Genomic DNA, 17786 nt, shown 5'->3' on the forward strand with positions numbered 1-17786 from the left:
CTCTTTCAAAATTGCAATATTGTCGACAAGAAGTAACCTACTTAGGTCACCTCTTATCGAAGGAGGGAAGGAAACTGACCCCAGAAAGAATTCAGGCAATTGCAAAATTGAGTGTGCCAAGGACACAGAGAGAAATATGTGCTTTCTTGGGCATTACATCATATTGCAGACAATGGATACCAAATTTTTCTTTGTTGACCAAACCTTTGGTGGCATTAACTTGTAAAGATACACCAAATCCCATTTCGTGGTCTGAAGATTGTCAGAAAAGTTTTTCCGAATTGCGTGATGCATTGTGTTCGGCTCCTGTGTTGGGTAACCCCGACTACAGTAAGCCCTTTACACTGTATGTCCATGAGAAAGAAGGTTGTGCATTGTCAGTGCTGACACAGTCTTTTGGAGACAAACAGCGTCCATGCGCGTATTTTTCGTCGACTTTGGATCCGGTAGCTAAGGCGTTGCCAAGTTGCTTGAGGGCCACAGCGGCAGCAGCTGTTTCTATTTGACAGTCTGCTGAATTAGTGATGAATAATATGTTGATTGTGATGGTTCCACATGCGGTGGACACTTTGTTAAACAGGACCAAGACACAGCATTTAACTAGTGCTCGTTTGTCAGGTTACGAGTTGACACTGTTAGCGAGTCATGTGCACATAAAGAGGTGCAATACGTTGAATCCAGCCACGTTATTGCCGATTTCAGTAGAGACAGATGATGTCGAACAGCACAATTGTTTTCTCAGGACAGAAGAAGAAACAAAAGGGAGAGTAGATCTAAAAGATACTCCTCTTGTGAAGTGTGACGGAACCTTATGGGTGGATGGTTCATGCTTCAAGCTTCCGAATGGTGATACGACTGCGGCATATGCTGTCACGACTTTGTATGCGATTGTTGAAACTGCACGTATCCCGCATAATTCAGCTCAAGCAGCAGAATTGATTGCACTTACGAGAGCGGGAGTGTTGTCGAAAGGAATGAGAGTGACCATATATACTGACAGCCAGTATGCCTTTGGTGTGGCTCATAGTTTTGGACGATTGTGGAAAGAACGTGGGTTCCTGACTTCGCATGGAGCTAAGATACAACATGGTCAGTTGGTGAATGAGCTTCTTGAGTCACTGACCTTGCTGCTACAAGTTGCGATTGTGAAATGTAGTGCACACAAAAAGGTTACTGATGGTGTTGGTCGTGGAAATGCATTTGCTGACAAAATCGCAAAAGAAACAGCAAAAGATGTAATGAATCGAATGTATGTTGCAGGCCCTGCAAGATGGGTTGGTGACGTTGGAATGTGTGAAGATACGATAGAGAGTGTGAAGTCTATTCAAGCTGAAGCTTCAGAGAAAGAGTTGAGTGTGTGGAGAGAGAGTACGGGTAAATTGGATGCAAATGGTTGTTGGGTTGAATTGTCAGAACATCAGCGATGGTTGTTACCCGATGCGTATGTGCTTGCAGTGGTGACAATGGCCCCTGGAATGGCTCATATCAGTGTGAAAGGGATTTGTAAGTTGTTAGCTCCAGTATGGCAAAATGCTGGAATTCCTAAGTGTGCAGAGAATGTGATCAAGAATTGTATGGTGTGTCTGAAATACAATCCTGGTAGGGAAACCCCAACTCCAGCTGGTCATTTTGCGCCTCTAACGTATCCATTCGAGGTTTTGCAGCTAGATTTCATCCACATGGAAAGGTGCAACAATTTCAAATACGTACTCGTTGTTGTTTGTGCCTTTTCGAGATGGGTAGAAGCATATCCCTTAAAAGACAACACTGCCATATCCACCGCTAAAGCCCTTATCAAAGAATTCTTCCCTAGGTTTGGAATGCCGAGAATGGTCTGGAGTGATAATGGGAGTGAATTTGTGGGTCGAGTGATGAAGAAAGTATGTGAAGGGCTAGGTATCCAACAAAAATTCCATGCTGCAAATCACACCCAATCAGCTGGACTAGTAGAGTGCTATAATGGCACACTAAAACTGAAATTGGCCAAGATCCAAGCGAGTTCTGGTCTTAAATGGCCTGACGCTCTTCCTTTAGCACTCCTATCAACAAGAATGACTGTGCATTCGCGAGTGGGACTTAGTCCCTATGAAATTGTGTTCGGCCGCCCGGCCAACATATGGGGAGTGCCAAGGCCGACAAAATTCAGTGAGATCGAACACCCTGTACTGCTTGATTATTTGTATGAATTAACGGCTAAATTGCGTGTTTTACACCAACAGGTTCACGATACTCTGCCTCAGGTCTCTGAAGCTCCAGGACATCCTGTGATCCTGGATCATGGGTGCTGGTCAAGAACTTCCAATGGACAAAGAATGACCAGCCCCATTGGACCGGCCCTCACCTCGTCCTTCTCTCAACAAGATCAGCTGTTCGAGTGGAAGGGAAAAAGAACTGGATCCACGGCGTACACTGCAAGAGGGTCCCTTTGCCTCTACCGTACGACCGGTGGATCCAGGAGGGGATCGCTGACTCTGAGACTGAGACTGTGCCTCGTTTTCTGCCTTTTAGCGATGCACGTGTAAAAGGAACAATTTCTGAACGAGAAAGTGACAATATTTTGCAAGAAGCTGTGCCACCGTCAATTCGATTGAACACTACAGAGCCTGAACTCTTGTTCCAGAACCAGACAGTACCTGGAAAAAGCCGTTATAATTTGAGGCCGAGAACTATGGACAAATAAAAAATTCTTTTTTTTCTATTTTTGAAAGTGCAGCTCTCTCATCTGAGAAACTTTCTTATTTTTGTTTTTCGAACCGCCATCCGGGTTCAGCTGCTAGGGTCGTGGTTGCCCAAGTCTTTGGAGTGCAGCTGAAGACGTTAGGTCGACAGCTCTGGTCGGTCTAAGGGAGTTGCCCTGGACTGACAGAAGCATTCCTTAGCATAGAACACCCTACCGCCGCGAGCAGCAAATAGAGAGGATGGAGTTTTTCGAGATGGAGAGACCTGCCAAACAGATGGACTTTAAAGCCAGAATGTGTATATTGATGACAAAGAAACAATTTTTGATATTATGTATTTTCATGTTGCTTAGTGTAATGACGTTTTTAATAGGACATGTTTTATTCTCTTTTCAAGTGACCTTTGCGCCCACTACACAGCCCATACCTCCTTCTACTGTTTCCTCGCATTCTTTTCACCCTCTGCCTGAGCATGAGTCCACTAGAAGATTAGAGTTTATCAATAACTCCTTCATTCAGCTTTTACACCACCACCAATTAGTAGTGAACACAACTAATTGTTGGGTGTGTGGTCTTATGCCACATACAACAGATAAGGGTATCCCATACTTGGTCTTACCATTTAGTTACAATGGTTCTTTGTGGGCGTTTCAGACGATGTTCATATATGCCATCGAACCATATCCCCCGCGTTCCACGAGAAGTAACTCGAGCAACAAGGCATTGGTAGTGGGAATCACAAATATGAGCAGAAACTTTGACTCGTATAGAACGATTCCCAGAGATGAGTTACAAGCTTACGCTAGATGGAATATAACAGGATATGGAGTTACTCTGAGTGAGAACCAGCGAGCAAAGAGATCCTCCCCGATTTGGATTGTACCCCATCAGGGTCACCTATGTCTGCAAGGTAATGGCAAGAATCCCAGAGCTCAGTTAGGGAAAAGTATCTGCACTGAAACATATGTTTTTACGTCTCAGATTTCCCCTTCGTTTCTAGCAGCTAAGGGTACCTATTTCATCTGCCATGATAGAGCCTATACTTGGTTGCCCCCTGACTTCTCGGGCACATGTTTTGTTTCGTTCCTGTTGCCTCCCACCTACACGGCCGCGGCAGATTACCATAAGACAAGGATAGTTAGAGGTGTCATCAGTAAAGAAGACACTGCAGGACAAGAATTTGGAGATTGCGTAAAGGGTTTTCTGCCATTTTGGGGACCTATGGTTAACAGCAGGAACATAAGGCAATTGACAAGGGTGGTTGAATCCACTGTAGTTGAAACCGCCGGTGCCCTTAGTAATTTGACGGCTGAGCTCCAGTCGGATCGCCTTATAAGTTATGACTCTTCAGAACAGGGTCGCATTAGACGTCATACTTGCAGACCGAGGTGGGGTATGTAAAGTGATCCAATCAAGTTGCTGTGTTTTCATCCCAGATAACGCTCCGACAGTCTACCAGGCCATTTCCAAACTGCATAAGATCTCTGAATCTATTCACGTGGATAAAGGAGATTGGTCATTGATGGGGTGGTTCTGGGAACTGATATCCGCCTGGGGATGGAAGATTCTGATAGTCATTGGGATGATCTTAGCCATTCTTTTCCTGTTCTGTCTGTGTGTACAGTGTGCCCCTGCAATATGTGGCATCTGTGCTGCATCATGTGTAAGGAAACCTGTATCAAGAAACGAGCTAAGTAATAGGATGATGCTACAGCAACATCTCAATGACTTTATGAATATAGACCTGGACTCAGATTAGCGTGAGTATAGGTTATTGCCTATGTAAGGGCAAAAGGAGGGTCTGGGGTACTGAAAATTCTGGACCCGTGTTATAAACATCGTCGTATCATGATGATTTTGGTATCATCAGACCGAGAATGATTAGAATACTATGCACAAGCATTTTCGTCATATTCGGGTGACAAAATCACCCTGAAATCTGAGTTTCCGTCCCGAACCCCCGGGTTCCATTTTGTGAACAGCGGCCATTTTGTGATTGCCCTCACATAGGGCAAATGACTAAGGCCAAAAACGAGTCTGAAGGACACCTCCACCTTTGCTGACTCCTCTGTGACCTGGGCAAGCTTACTCCACTGCCTGAAGCCAAACCTGTTCGTCCAGTTCCTTTCCCAGTGCCCGAATGAGATTAGTATCAAGGCACAACATATCATAAACCTTTCATCGCACACAAACCATGCCTAATCTTACACACACCTGTCCCTGTTTCTTTCTTTATGACTTGCTTTACGAGGAGGAGGTGCCCGTTTTTATTGGGGGTCTGTCGATATCTGATGAAAATACTGGGCCTTGCCAGGTAATTGATTGTGGGCTGGACAAACTAAAATATGGGCTTGTCATCACGACTCTGCTTTTTCATAAGGAATGTTTGCCTAAAGCATAATACTTTGTATAAAAAGAGAAGGCTGGCTTTGTAAGATTGAGCAGTCTCCTGAGAATATACACCATGTTGTACTTCTAGGATACCTGTTACTGGCTGCAGCCAATAAATACGATCTTTGATTTCACCAAGAAGACTCTGTGTTTCTGTAGTCTGAAACAGGAAGGACTCGAAGTCTTAGGGTGTGTTCCCTGGCACCGCTGAGTTCTTTAAAACCCAGTACTTCAGAACCATCCAGTACTGTAGACAGATTGAGGCTCGGAATACGGCCCAGTCTCACACCTTCCTCGCAGGACATGATGTGAGGCCTTGCAACCTCCTCACTATAACGGCACCTAAATCTGGACATCTTCCACCACCCTGGGTTGGAAGACACCTGCACCATTCCTCTAGGGTCACTCCCCCATGCAAGCTCCTTATTTCAGAGAACTCACACCAAAGTATTCAGCAAGCTCCTTATTTCAGAGAACTCATACCCAATTGTTCATCAAGCTCCTTATTTCACTGAACTCACACCCAATCGTCCATTGCAACACACCATTCATCCACACACATCCCCCCCCAGACCGGTGAGACAGTATCTACTGCCCCTGAATCTCAACCTGCATCCCTCTTACTGAGCACCAGGTACCACACTCTGGGAACGGGATGGGGAACACATGCACTAGACACACTTATGCTGCCACCACTGGATCCCACCCTTACTGGTGAATCCAGAAAACTCACACTGCACTTAGGGGTGATCTACCCTCCCGAGCTAGTGACTCCATACCAATTAAGTCCCCTCTGTAGGCCAACCCAAGAACCAGGACAGTGGCTCAAGGGCAGTCTCTCCTCGAGATTCTCTGGTTTCTGTCCTTGGCAGGACACCCAACTCACAGTGCACAAGAAACACATTTCCAAAGAAATGACATTTAGAACAAATTTAAAAACAATAATCCCTTTCCATGTGACTATCTAAAATGCAGAGGTTTGTAATGAAGCCAGTTGTAGCTGTGGTACTGTGCAAACTCAAGTCCTAATCCCACCGCTGCCACCACTGTTAGAAATGGGATTTCTGGTTGGCTGAGGCTTGCGCCAAAGCCAGGCAGAAACCACCACTCTAGTTAGGGCAAGGGAGTTACACTCCAAAGATAACCCCTGCTCACCCCCTTGGCAACGTGGCACGAGCAGTAAGGCTGATCCCGGAAGCAATGTGTAAAGCATTTGTGCACAGACCCACCAGCAACAACATCCCAGGCCCCCCACAAAAGGAACTCCACACAAGGTTATATCAAAAATACCCTTTGTATTCTCAAAACACATTAGAATAATAATTACATGATGTACATTGTGCCAACTGGCACGGGCAATATTTACAAGGGATTATGTACACCTGAAAGGGCCATATGGACCACTGTCAGCATCAGCACTTAGTAAATAAATAGTACAATAGATAACTTGGTAAAAGTAAGATAGGCCATAGAACGTACAACCAGTAAACACTGGTAATCACTGTACTTTGCAGCAGTCTGTGACATGAAATCTATCATGCACAGTATCCCACAAGTCTAACTACATTAGACCTTAACCACCTAAGTAAACATTACACTAGGGGCGTAAATCACACAGGGAAGTATAATCTTCCTAACATAAACCTAAACAGGTAAAACAACCTCCTATGCATAAACCATATTTAAAGATATTAAAACAGGGTGCGGAAAACATACTATACACAATACATTTCCTAGCACCCAAAAAGCATTAGCACATAAATCACCATAGCACATACATCACAATCGGATCTGCGCCCTATAAATGTAACAATCCCCCCTGGCCAACTGGCCATCTAAAAAGGGGGGGGGCTCAAATGCCCTATGTCCATAGAGTCAGGGCTACTGCCTAAGCAGCGAAGGTCAAGGTTGCGACAGTGCGCCAAAACCTAAACGTTGCAGCTGCCCACTACTAGCTGGGCAGCTGAGAACAATGAACTGGGGCCTAAACGCTGCAGCTGGCACTAAGTGCTGCGCAGCTGGGGAACGCCAACGTAGGTCGAAGGAGTGCGTCTCACTCCTGGGTTAACAAGCACAGGTCCCCTGAAAGAAAGAACCTAAACGGTGCAGCTGCCCACTACTTGCTGGGCAGCTGTGAATTCAAAAATGTGGCAAGGGCCCTCACTGGCCCTCAGGAACAAATTGCGCCCAACATTGGAGCCCTCTAGGCTCTAAAACAATACTGCTATTCAGACAACAGTGGTCCCTTTAGGGAGGGATATCAAGGAACAATAAATATAGACTCAGTCATTACTATATTGTTTTGACTTGTCCAGCCGGACAGAGGTCAGGTATTTACTTGCAAACAGATAAGAAGGAATATCACACAGCAATTCACAAAGTGGGGCACAAGCCTGTACCCTACTTAACACATGTGAAACATAAGTCCCCAACGAACAACAAGTTGACCCTCCGGGAGGGAGGAGAGGAGTTTGCCGAGGTCTGTGTATGTCTGTGACTGAAGGCCCGGCGGGACATAGGTGGAAACCAGAGTAAGTCTGCAACCCTCCCATTTTCCTGAGACTGTGGCAAATCGGCCCTGTGGGTCCGTGGTCGTGTGATCTGGAAGGAAAGGAAATGTGCATCGGAGAAGGACCCCCACACCTCTGGACCCCGTAGTGAAGCCCAAGTAGACTGACAAAGTGTACCCATACCTGTTTAAGGCATGGCAAGTATTGACTAACAAATGAGTCTCTTGTAGCATAACAACATAAGGAAGGTGATGCTTAATGAACTGCAATACCATGGTGCGTTTGAGTTTGTCCCCCAGCCCATTGACGTTCCAGCTCAGTATCTTGAGGCTTTTGTACCACTTTTTAGCCATATCCATTTTTCACAGTTGGCTCAGACCCCGGGACCCCTGCTCGCCATGCAACCGTCCCAAAGTACCTCAAGTGCAACCAATCAAACAATTCCCCCCCTCCCAGACCTCCCTCAACTCCTCCATCCCCCGGCCCTCAACCCCCCCCTGCCCTCCCCCCTCCAACCCCTCCCTCCTCTACCCCCAATCTCAAACAACCCCACAACTCCCTTCCGTCCCAGCCCCATCAGACTCATACTCCCCCCCTCAAAACAGAACCCCCCACCCTGCTCCCTGCTCTGTAGGTTTCAAACTACCCACTGCCCCAATTAGCAGAGCGCCTTTCGCCCAACCCCAACCCCGGTGTGAGGGAACCTCCCCCCCTGAGGAAACTCTGTTAGGGAGAACGTGAGCCGGCCCCAACTCCAGCCGCCGTACCAGTGCTGCCCCCAGTCTAGGAGTCCCTTGTTTCCGTGGAGCGCCCGAAGATGAGTCACATAGTCTCGGAATCACTGAGAGGGCGGTTCTACCACCCCACACTGGTAACACAAAAATATAACCAACACACATGCATTATACATTACAGTTCAGCAAGGCGTGGTCCTGCATTCTAAGTCCTCATCGTGCTGCTGTGTCTCCGAGAGAGTCCCAGCGGGAACTAGCCGATCTAGAATGCCATGACCTTTGGCTCCGCTCATCTCCTTCCGACCTCCCCGCAGCAGACCCGGGGAAAGGGGCCATGGTCTCCCAACACTTGTCATGATCTTGTCCTGCCTGTGTCGCCGGCGCCGCCGTATCAAGCCATTCCTGGACCTCCGCCGGTGAGGTGAAGAACAGGGACTTGCCCCCTCAACAATAATCTTTAGCTTCGCAGGGAAGAACATCATATATTTGATGCACCGGTCTCGGAGTGCTGCCTTTACTCCCAAGAAGGAGCGCCGTTCTTTCTGGACTTGCAGCGTGAAGTCGGGAACGAATCGGATGGTGGCCCCCTCGTATTGCAGGTCGCCCTGTTGTCTCGCCACCTAAAGGATGGCATCGCGATCCCTATAGTTCAAAATTTTGGCGATTATCGTTCTAGGAGGAGCCCCAGGCTTGGGTTTAGGGACCGGAACGCGGTGTGCTCGTTCAATTGTAAAGATCTTGGAGAGTCTTTTTGGCTTCAGGTGGTGGAGGATTAAGTCCTCCAGAAACAGCTCCACACTTTGCCCCTCCATTCCCTCCGGCACACCTACCACACGGATGTTAGACCGTCGGGCCCTCCCTTCCTGGTCCTCAAGCCGCAGGGCCATTTGGCGGTGCTGGTGGACGAGCTCGTTGATCCTACCTTCGAGCTGTTTTTCCGAGGTCTGCAATGCTTTGATGTCAGTTGCGTTATTTTTGGACCTCTCCGTGGTCCTGCCTAGGTCTGTGCGTAGTAGGTTCACCTCAATGGAGATCTTATCCAATTTTGTCTCGAGGATGGTGCCCAGCGTCTGGATCGTGGCCATTATGGAAGTTAAGGATGGCTCCGCTTGGCCCGTCGTGTCTCCCGCTTTCGCTCCGGACTGTACCTGTCCAAGCGGCACCGCATATTTATCATGTTTGTTAGTCTGGGTTGAAGTTCCCCTCTTGGGTCGCATGGCGGATAGCGGCGGCCCCGCTGCCAAACCTCCGGGCCGCCGGCCTACGGGACGTTGGTTGTGGTTTTCTGCTCTATCGTCACCTCAACGCCGGAACAGTGTGTCCACTCCGCGCGGCAGGCCCACTCAGCCACAGCACGTCTATGTGTGTACCACAGCTCTAGGCCTCAGCCCGCCAACAGCAGCCAGGGGCGTCTCCATCTCGTCACCAACCGGCCCAGCCCGCCGACACCGGCAAGATGACCAGAGTGTCTCCCCTCCCAACGCACTCCGTCGCGCCCGGGTGTCAGTAGCGCCTCCGCTAATTCCACGACCCACGCGGGCTCTTGTGTCTCCTTTGGCGCCACCGCCTCCGGGCCCGGGGCCCACCACGTCCGGCCCACGTCACAGGGTCCCGCCCCTCCGGGGCGCTCCAGCTTGACCAGGCCCACGGAGTCTCGTTCCGCCGCTCCGGCCACCTCACCACCGTCACCGGCCTCACCGCCAGATACTGTTCTCTGGGCCCCCCCCTGTGTTAAGGGTGTCTGCGTGCTGAGTGTTGCAGTTCGCCGTCTCCCACCTTTAGGCTTGCCACTCACATGTAGCCGTTGATTGGTGCCAGCCGGATCTCAGGCGGCGCCCCAGGGGGCTCGCGTATCCCCCCTCCGGATCGCTCCTCAGAGGCCCACCAGGCTGCAGGCAGCGGCGCGGTCCGGCGCCAATTCGGGTCCCGCTCACAGGAGAGCCGACCTCACTCCGGCCCAGTCTCCGGCGGTAGGCTGCAAGCCGGGGCCTCTATTTCGGCCACTCCCGGCCTCAGGGCTCCAAGCCGCGTCCCCGGGCCCGCTGCAGCACAGGAGAAAGCAGCGATCCGCCCCCACTGGGTCCTCAGTCTCCGCTCAAAGCGCGGATCGGTAGCGCCACACCACAGAGAGCGGGGGCGCCGTGGGAAAGCACCCTGGCCAGGTTTTGCTTACAGATTGCAATGGGACAGCAGCGGTCCCGACGGAGCTCCGGTCCTAGGCGGCCATCTTCATCTGCCCATGGCCACGCCCCCCCTAAACTACATTCTTGGAACCTACTAATTGGCTACATCTGGGCTTCATTTACCAAGTACAGAACCCCTGCAAAAAAACAAATCAAAATAGACTCTGCATTAGCCCATGGTCTGCGGAACAAAAACCGTCTGTCTCAAATTGAAAACATCTGTGTGCTAACTAAAAACATCTGACTCACTCTCAAGCAAACATGCAAGAAAGAAAGCAAATCAATCTTCAGTGCTATCTTGCTAAAAAAACAACAGCATCTCTGAACAGACCATGTAAACTTTGCAAACTGGTGCCAGGGCCGGCCTTAGGCATGTGCAAGCTGTGCACCTGCACAGGGCCACCAAACCGCAGGGGCCACCACACCAATATATATCCTTAATATATTTATCCTCTGAGGATGGATACATATTTGTGTGGCGGCCCCTGGCAGGGATTTGGCAGCCTCCGGCTCAGTTCCACTTCTAAGCACCATGACCCCCCCACCCCCTCTTTACTGGCCTCCGCGCTCTGCCCCACCCGGACCCCCTCTTCCGGGGCCCCCTACCTACGCTCCCTGCCCAGGGCCACCATGACCCTAGAGCCGCCCCTGCTGGTGCAATATCTATCAGCCCCTAATGCTCAGCCTGCTACTTACCGCAGATCCAGGATGCACACAATTCTCTGGCTAATTCAGATGGTCCAAACAGTGAGGGAAATTGGTCAATATTAAAATCACATCTAATCCCCGGCCCTTCACCACCTAAGCACAGTTTGATAATAAAAAGGAGTTGCAGTGACTACTGCTGCCGTGAAAGGAACGGCCATTTTGCTCATCACTCCTGCCGTGAGGGGAACAGCATTTCATTGCTTTCGGAGGACTACATCCCCCAGAATTCCCTGAGCCCACGCTCCCAGTGATGCCGCAGCTGTGTCAGGTGGCGCGCCAAAAGAACTGCTACACTCCCGCGGCACGGGACGAGGCAGGCGTGCCCAGGCCAAGGGCGGGCCCGTCTGCACCCGATCGAGGCAGGGCAGGGCCACCCCCCTTGGCTGTATGGAAAATGACGTATCAGGTAAGAGTAACAAACATTGAAGTAAATTGTGACAGTCAAAACTATGGGCAAAAGGAAATTACCGTTGCAAGAGGGGAAGTTGCTTACAAAGAATGCTCCCATAAGAAAAAACCTAAAAAATGCTGTGGGTATTATTAATAACGAAATAGTACACGTAGAGGAGCAACTGGCAGCTACAAAAATTGCACTCAATGCTGCCCTAAGAGAAAATGCCCCAGCGGGTGAGACCGAAGCCCTAATTCTGGAGAATAATACAAGTGGGAAGGACATGGAGTCAGAAAATTTGGCAAGAAATTACATTAACACCATGACCGTCACAAATGCCCATAGACTTTCTAACCTGTGTGTTCGGAATTCATCACTAGAGATCTTGGTATTAACAAATAACACATCTCCGGTATCTCCGCCGGCCAAAAAAAAGAAACAGCCTCTTTCAAACGCTATTAGCCCAGCGAAGAGACACCCATCCAAGCCCATACCTAAGCCTGAGCCAAAATCAAAGCCCAAACAAAAAAGGGAAGAGCTAACAATGGCCCGAATAAAGGGGAATGCAATCCTGTAAATCAGAAGTCACATGATCAAGATCTTTTTTTAAGAAGTTGCATGGTAAACTGGATTATATTGAAAGACACTTAATGTCTGAAACTAAGCTGTTGCAGAAAGACAGGGCTTTCTTAACGAACTTGGTTATTAACACATCACCCCATAACCCTACAAGCAAGACACCATGCCCCATAACATCAACCCATACCCAAATAGAGAGTATAAAATGAAAAACAGCTCCCGTCACCACTGTTGAGGCCACCATAGAGAGAGAGCCAGTATGTATTGGAGTACTATCGAAGGGCGCACTATCTTCATGACAATCCGGGTCAAGGCTAGATAAAGATGATACTCCCCACCCTATAAGAGTTTCTACAACCCTACGTAGCCCCAAAAGGAACAGCCCAACTGAAGAAAAAATAACAAAGGGACATTAAATCTTGCTCCCCAGGCAACCCCATATGTTACTATTTTGAAAAATGTTCCAAAATTAACAGTAAGTCAGAGGGAAACATATGAGTCACTGAAAAATCAGGTGGTCCACTGGCTTTATGTTAATTCTAATACTGGGGCACATATTTTACAACATAACATTATTATGCTGCGGAGAGCTAATTGGGTGGGTCACCCTAGAAAGTCATGCCCTGGAGACTGCGTAGTGGTAAATTTTCGAAATTGTAAACTGATGGGCGACCTGTTGAATATTCTTGCTAATGATGATAAAAGACACCATTTTGATACTTTTGATAACATAACAGTTGTCTCATTGGGTTTTTTCTATAGGCCAAACTATAGTACGAACAATACACCTATGTTGTATAACCCACTGTCAAAGTTACCCTTGTATAACAGGTTTTTGCTACTGAGAAGATGTAGCCGAATAGATTGACATTTGGGAAATAGGGCGGCTAACAAGCCCTCTGACTTGGTTCATATTGTAAATAGTGGGCTTTCAGTTGCTCATCTATTAACACAGGTTGAGGATGGTGTTACAGAGGAGCACTTGTATGGCGCGAGGGACACTACCCCCAAGATTAGGTTGACTGTGGACCAGATTGCACCACTGGGGTTACAGACCATAAATGAGAATTGTGCGAGGGAAAGTGAACACCTACCCACTAGTAGCATTATGATAGTTGATCCTACCATAAATACAAGCGAGTTATTTAACATTATGATGTGGAATGTGGCTGGGATTAAAAATAAGATAAAAGATGAGGAATGGCTGAAAACATTAGGGGTGTGTGGTTGTATTAATTCAAGAAACCTGGTGTTTAGAGCCTTTTTTAGGTCTCCCGCCTGCGATTGCAGGCCAAAGCCCTGCTGTCGCAAAGCGAGGCTTATTGTGATTGTTTCTGCTTTCAAGGATTAAAGAGGAGAGGACAAGAGACTGGCACGCGCACGCAGCCTGCCGGAATCGGATCAGGTTGTGCGCCCCGATTCCGGCATGCTGGCCCCACACACACACACAGACAGACAGACACGCGTGCGGGCACACACACAGACAGGCACACACAGACACACGCGCACACATACCCTCCCCCCCCACTACAGGCAAGTGATGTGCCGGTCTCCCTTGCAAGCCTGCACAGTGGCATTTTCCTCGTGCCACTAAAACTGGGTCCGACCAAGCCAGCCCCCCCCCCCCAAGCCAGCCCTCCCCCCGCCGCCGCCCAAGCCAGCCTCCCCCCGCCACCCAAGCCAGCCCCCCCCCCCCCCTCAGGAAACATGCAAAATTACCCGGTCTCCGGCACGGTACTCCAGCTCCTCCAACGCAGCACGACGCGGTAGCAGATGTTCACGCGCACGCTCACATTCAGATTGGCACTTGCCCAGACAGCAGGCACACGTTTTGCTTGCGCAATCTGCACAACGGGCACTTTCACTTTCAAACCAGCCCTCCCCGAGCGCCTCGCGCCGGCCCCAGGTTCCCTTCTGCAAAACTTTATTGTGGGTTCGGAGTGCTGTGCGCCCCATGCTTTACCTACCATGGTATTCTTGTCTAGGTATGTAGTAGGTGGGGTTCCCCGCGATCTGCAGGGTGATGAGCACCTCTCCCTGCTCCCTGTCGCCCTGCAGCTCCCCGTGGTGGGTGCATAGGAAGAAGGAGGGCGAGAACCGGGGGTAGTAGCCCACGGCACCACGGACACACTCTGTGCAAAGGACGGCCCAGCGCGCGCGGCAGCCCCTCTGCTCCATACTGGGGTCCGTTGGCCTGGTCCGCGGAGCCCTGCACGTGCACCCGAGGCCGGTGCATGCTCCTTGCTGTGGCCACCGGCTCAGTGCGAACTTTGCTGCGAGCTCCGGTGCTGCCAGTCAGTCATCTGCGCGAGCTCCGGCCTAACTGCTGCATGCGCACTAACGGACCTCTCCATCCCATATGCAGCCACTCTTGACCCAGACACCTGCTGCTCCTCACAAAAGTGCCCCTGTGCCTCCTGTTGGCAGTGGTTGGGAGACTGGGCACACCTGGCAGGGTCCGGACAGGCATGTAATGTAGGATGTTGCAAGAGGCTCTGTCCAGGTCATCTGCAGGAAGCAAATCAGAGGCCCCCTCACCTCTAAACCCTTGAATTGCGAGGAAGGGTGAGGGATGCTCGGGTGGAGTACCGTCCTCGAGACGTCGCGGACGGCTCCCCCCTCCTGGGCCCGGCAGGGGTCCTCCCTGGCATGTAGGGGGGGATTCTCCCATCTGTTGCTTGTCATTTTCCCAGGGTGGGAGCGCTGCAGGGAGAGGAGGGTCGTAAATCCCTGGAGCAGACCACTGTGCGTCCCAGCGCGGAGGAGGAGTGCCCTGCCAGAGCTAGGTGCCAGCCTCTGCTCTTCGCCTCGGTGGCACACATCCCTCTGCCACCAGGTCTACCAGCTGCCTCTCTTCACCTTCCCTGAGCCAAAGTGAGTACTGAAAACTTTTGGAGCAGAGGTGATGAGGGTGGTGGTGGGGAGGAGGTGAAGAAGACAGAAGGGGAGGGGGTGGGAGTGTGCCGAGCATACTCCCAGCGTTTACTGTGCAGGAGTGAGTGATGTAGCTTAGCTGGGTCATGTTTCTTGCGTGAACAATGATGCCGCAAACTGCATACCTCTATCACAGCAGCACCAGGGGTGTAGCTTGATTTAGTGTGGCAGGTGCAGTGGCACCAGGGTACAGAAGCCTGAGGACCCACTAAACCCTGATTATTTGAAGGGCGCTGAGGAGGTTTGGCAATGGAACAAGTGTGTGTGCCGAAGTGGAATACTTTGTATGCACTGCCAGATGAAAAGTAGCTTGCGCATACATAGGTACACTGTGGTACACGCAACTGCCTCTAAAAGGCAAGTGGGGTCAGCGCATCACTCGTCAAGCACAAACTGACCCTGCCCTAGATCTGTCGCAGTGTCTCAGTCCTCTTGTACAACCTCACCGTTAGCTCACTTCCACCTCTGCTCTCTCTGCGTTTTTCGTGTACCCTCCGTGATGACCCGATCATTTGACTATAGAAATCCCCGTCCCACCTACAAAGGGTTGCACAACTTTTCTTTAATTCTAGGGAGTGGTGAAGCGGGAAACTTGTGACCTCACAATGAAAAATACCATCCATAAACAATGTTTATATACCAATTGCAAATAAAAAATAAAGAAATGTATGCAAAGCATTGTCATTTACAATGCCAGTAACTCAAACGTTAATGCCGCGAGACCTATTGCATTGTAAATGCTTGTTTGTTAATGGTTACGAAACCATATGCACAAATGCTAGCCCTTCTATGATGGGCAGAGCAAAGGGTGGTTTAGCCACACTAATCACAGTCACCTCGCCCTTGATCCTAAAGGATACAAATACCTCATCATATCATTACCAGTTTTTGTATTTTTATTCAAAAGGCAAACAGGTCTTAGTTATAATTAATTTTTACAAAAATATTTTTGATAAAACTACGAGAACGGTTAGTAAAGCACTCGAAAATGATTTGGATACATTCCTGAAGGGAGTCGATGGGGCTTTATTCTAGTTTTGGCGGGCAATTTTAATTATGTTAAGTGCACCTATGAAGTTGGAGAACCCTGTGGGTACTGTGATGATTTTGGAGATGGGATCCCACACTTCTCACACAACACGTATGGGGAGGCAATTAATAACGCTGTACATAAATCTTGTCGTTGAGACTAAATTTAACTCCAAAAGCATGGGGGAACACTATGGATGCAGAAATAAATACACAAAGTAATAATGGTATCTCAATAAAGTGGATGGGAGTGAATCCAACTACTTTTATAGAAAACCTTATAGGGAAAATTAAAAATGATATAGATATCTGCCTGGACGGTTCCACCTCTGACAGGGCAACTATACGTGCCTTTTGTAGCATTACCACTCCCATTGCTGGCGAATTAACAACTAAAAGGAGAAAGACATCTTGTGACTTAAACCCTAGATGGTTTAATCACAAATGCTCTAGGTTAAAAGGGGAACATAAAACCGCACTAAAACAAAAACCCAGGGATAGTGACAGGATTAGCCTTGTGAGTAAAGACTATAAAAAATCTGTGAAAGATAGGAAAAAGGATATATATGAGGGGGCATGGGAGAAATTAATTCAAGCAGCAGAGTTAAATGATCAGGCCCTCTTCTGGAAAACAATCCATCATCCTTATTTTAGTGAGAAAAACGCAGTTAAAATTGAAACCGTGGTAACCCCAGAAGACTGGGTATCCCATTATGAGAGTATCTTTAATCCAGATGCCCTGAAAATAGCTGATTGCAATAAGGGCAATTTCTTAATAGTAGAATCAATCGGAACTCCATTATTAATGCCAGAAGAAGTTCGATCTGCACTACAAAAAAGCGCCAATGGTAAAGTTGCAGGCGCGGACGGCGTTCCTATCGATGTTTTTAAACATAACATGGATTTTTGGGTACCTACTTCATCGAATGTTTTTTATTCTATTCTCAATGGTGTCTTACCGGCCACTTGGGTCGAAAGCATCATTGTCCCTATTTTAAAAACAGGAAATAGAGGCAAAGCTAATTGTTACCGTCCGATATCACTTCTTGATGGCCCCTCTAAAGTGATGGGTCGTATAATGTTAGAAAGACAGAGGCACAGTATGGCTTCAGGAGAGGTATTGGGACAGTTGAACAATGCTTAAACCTAGAATTATTAATAGGGAAGTATACTTTAGCAAAGGACCGGGTACTCCACTCATGTTTTGTTGATCTAATATGTGCCTTTGACCTAGTCAATCACCAAAAATTATGGCAAACGCTAAAAGGATTAGGGGCACCCATTGCTATAATAGAATACTTGTTCCAGATTTATAATATTTTAACTTCTAGGGTACAGTTCGGTAAAATGAGGGAATGCACCCCGGATTTTAGAGTCACGCGTGGTATTAGACAAGGTTGCTTGTTATTTTCTCTTTACATTAATAATATAGACCTTTTCTTACAAAACCTATTTGCAAATGCACCGAAAGTAGGAACATGCCCCAAGCCAGTATTACTATATGCAGACGATGCTGTCCTAATTTCTAGGACAGCAAATGGGCTGCAACTCCTAATAGATAACTTCACATTGTACATGACAGAAAAAGATTTACGGTTAAACCTAAAGAAAACATTTGTCATGACATGTGGGAGTAACAAAATTAAAAC

At 48.5% G+C, this 17786-nt stretch overlaps 1 protein-coding gene across 2 annotated transcripts in view; it reads right to left on the minus strand.

Annotated features, from left to right (window-relative positions):
* The window catches only part of USP54 (ubiquitin specific peptidase 54), a 1809222-nt gene that overhangs the window by 1595086 nt on the left and 196350 nt on the right, over positions 1-17786 (minus strand). The window lies entirely within an intron of this gene.

Source organism: Lissotriton vulgaris, chromosome 5 (assembly GCF_964263255.1).
Source record: "Lissotriton vulgaris chromosome 5, aLisVul1.2, whole genome shotgun sequence".
In the NCBI taxonomy this organism is placed as follows: Eukaryota; Metazoa; Chordata; class Amphibia; order Caudata; family Salamandridae; genus Lissotriton; species Lissotriton vulgaris.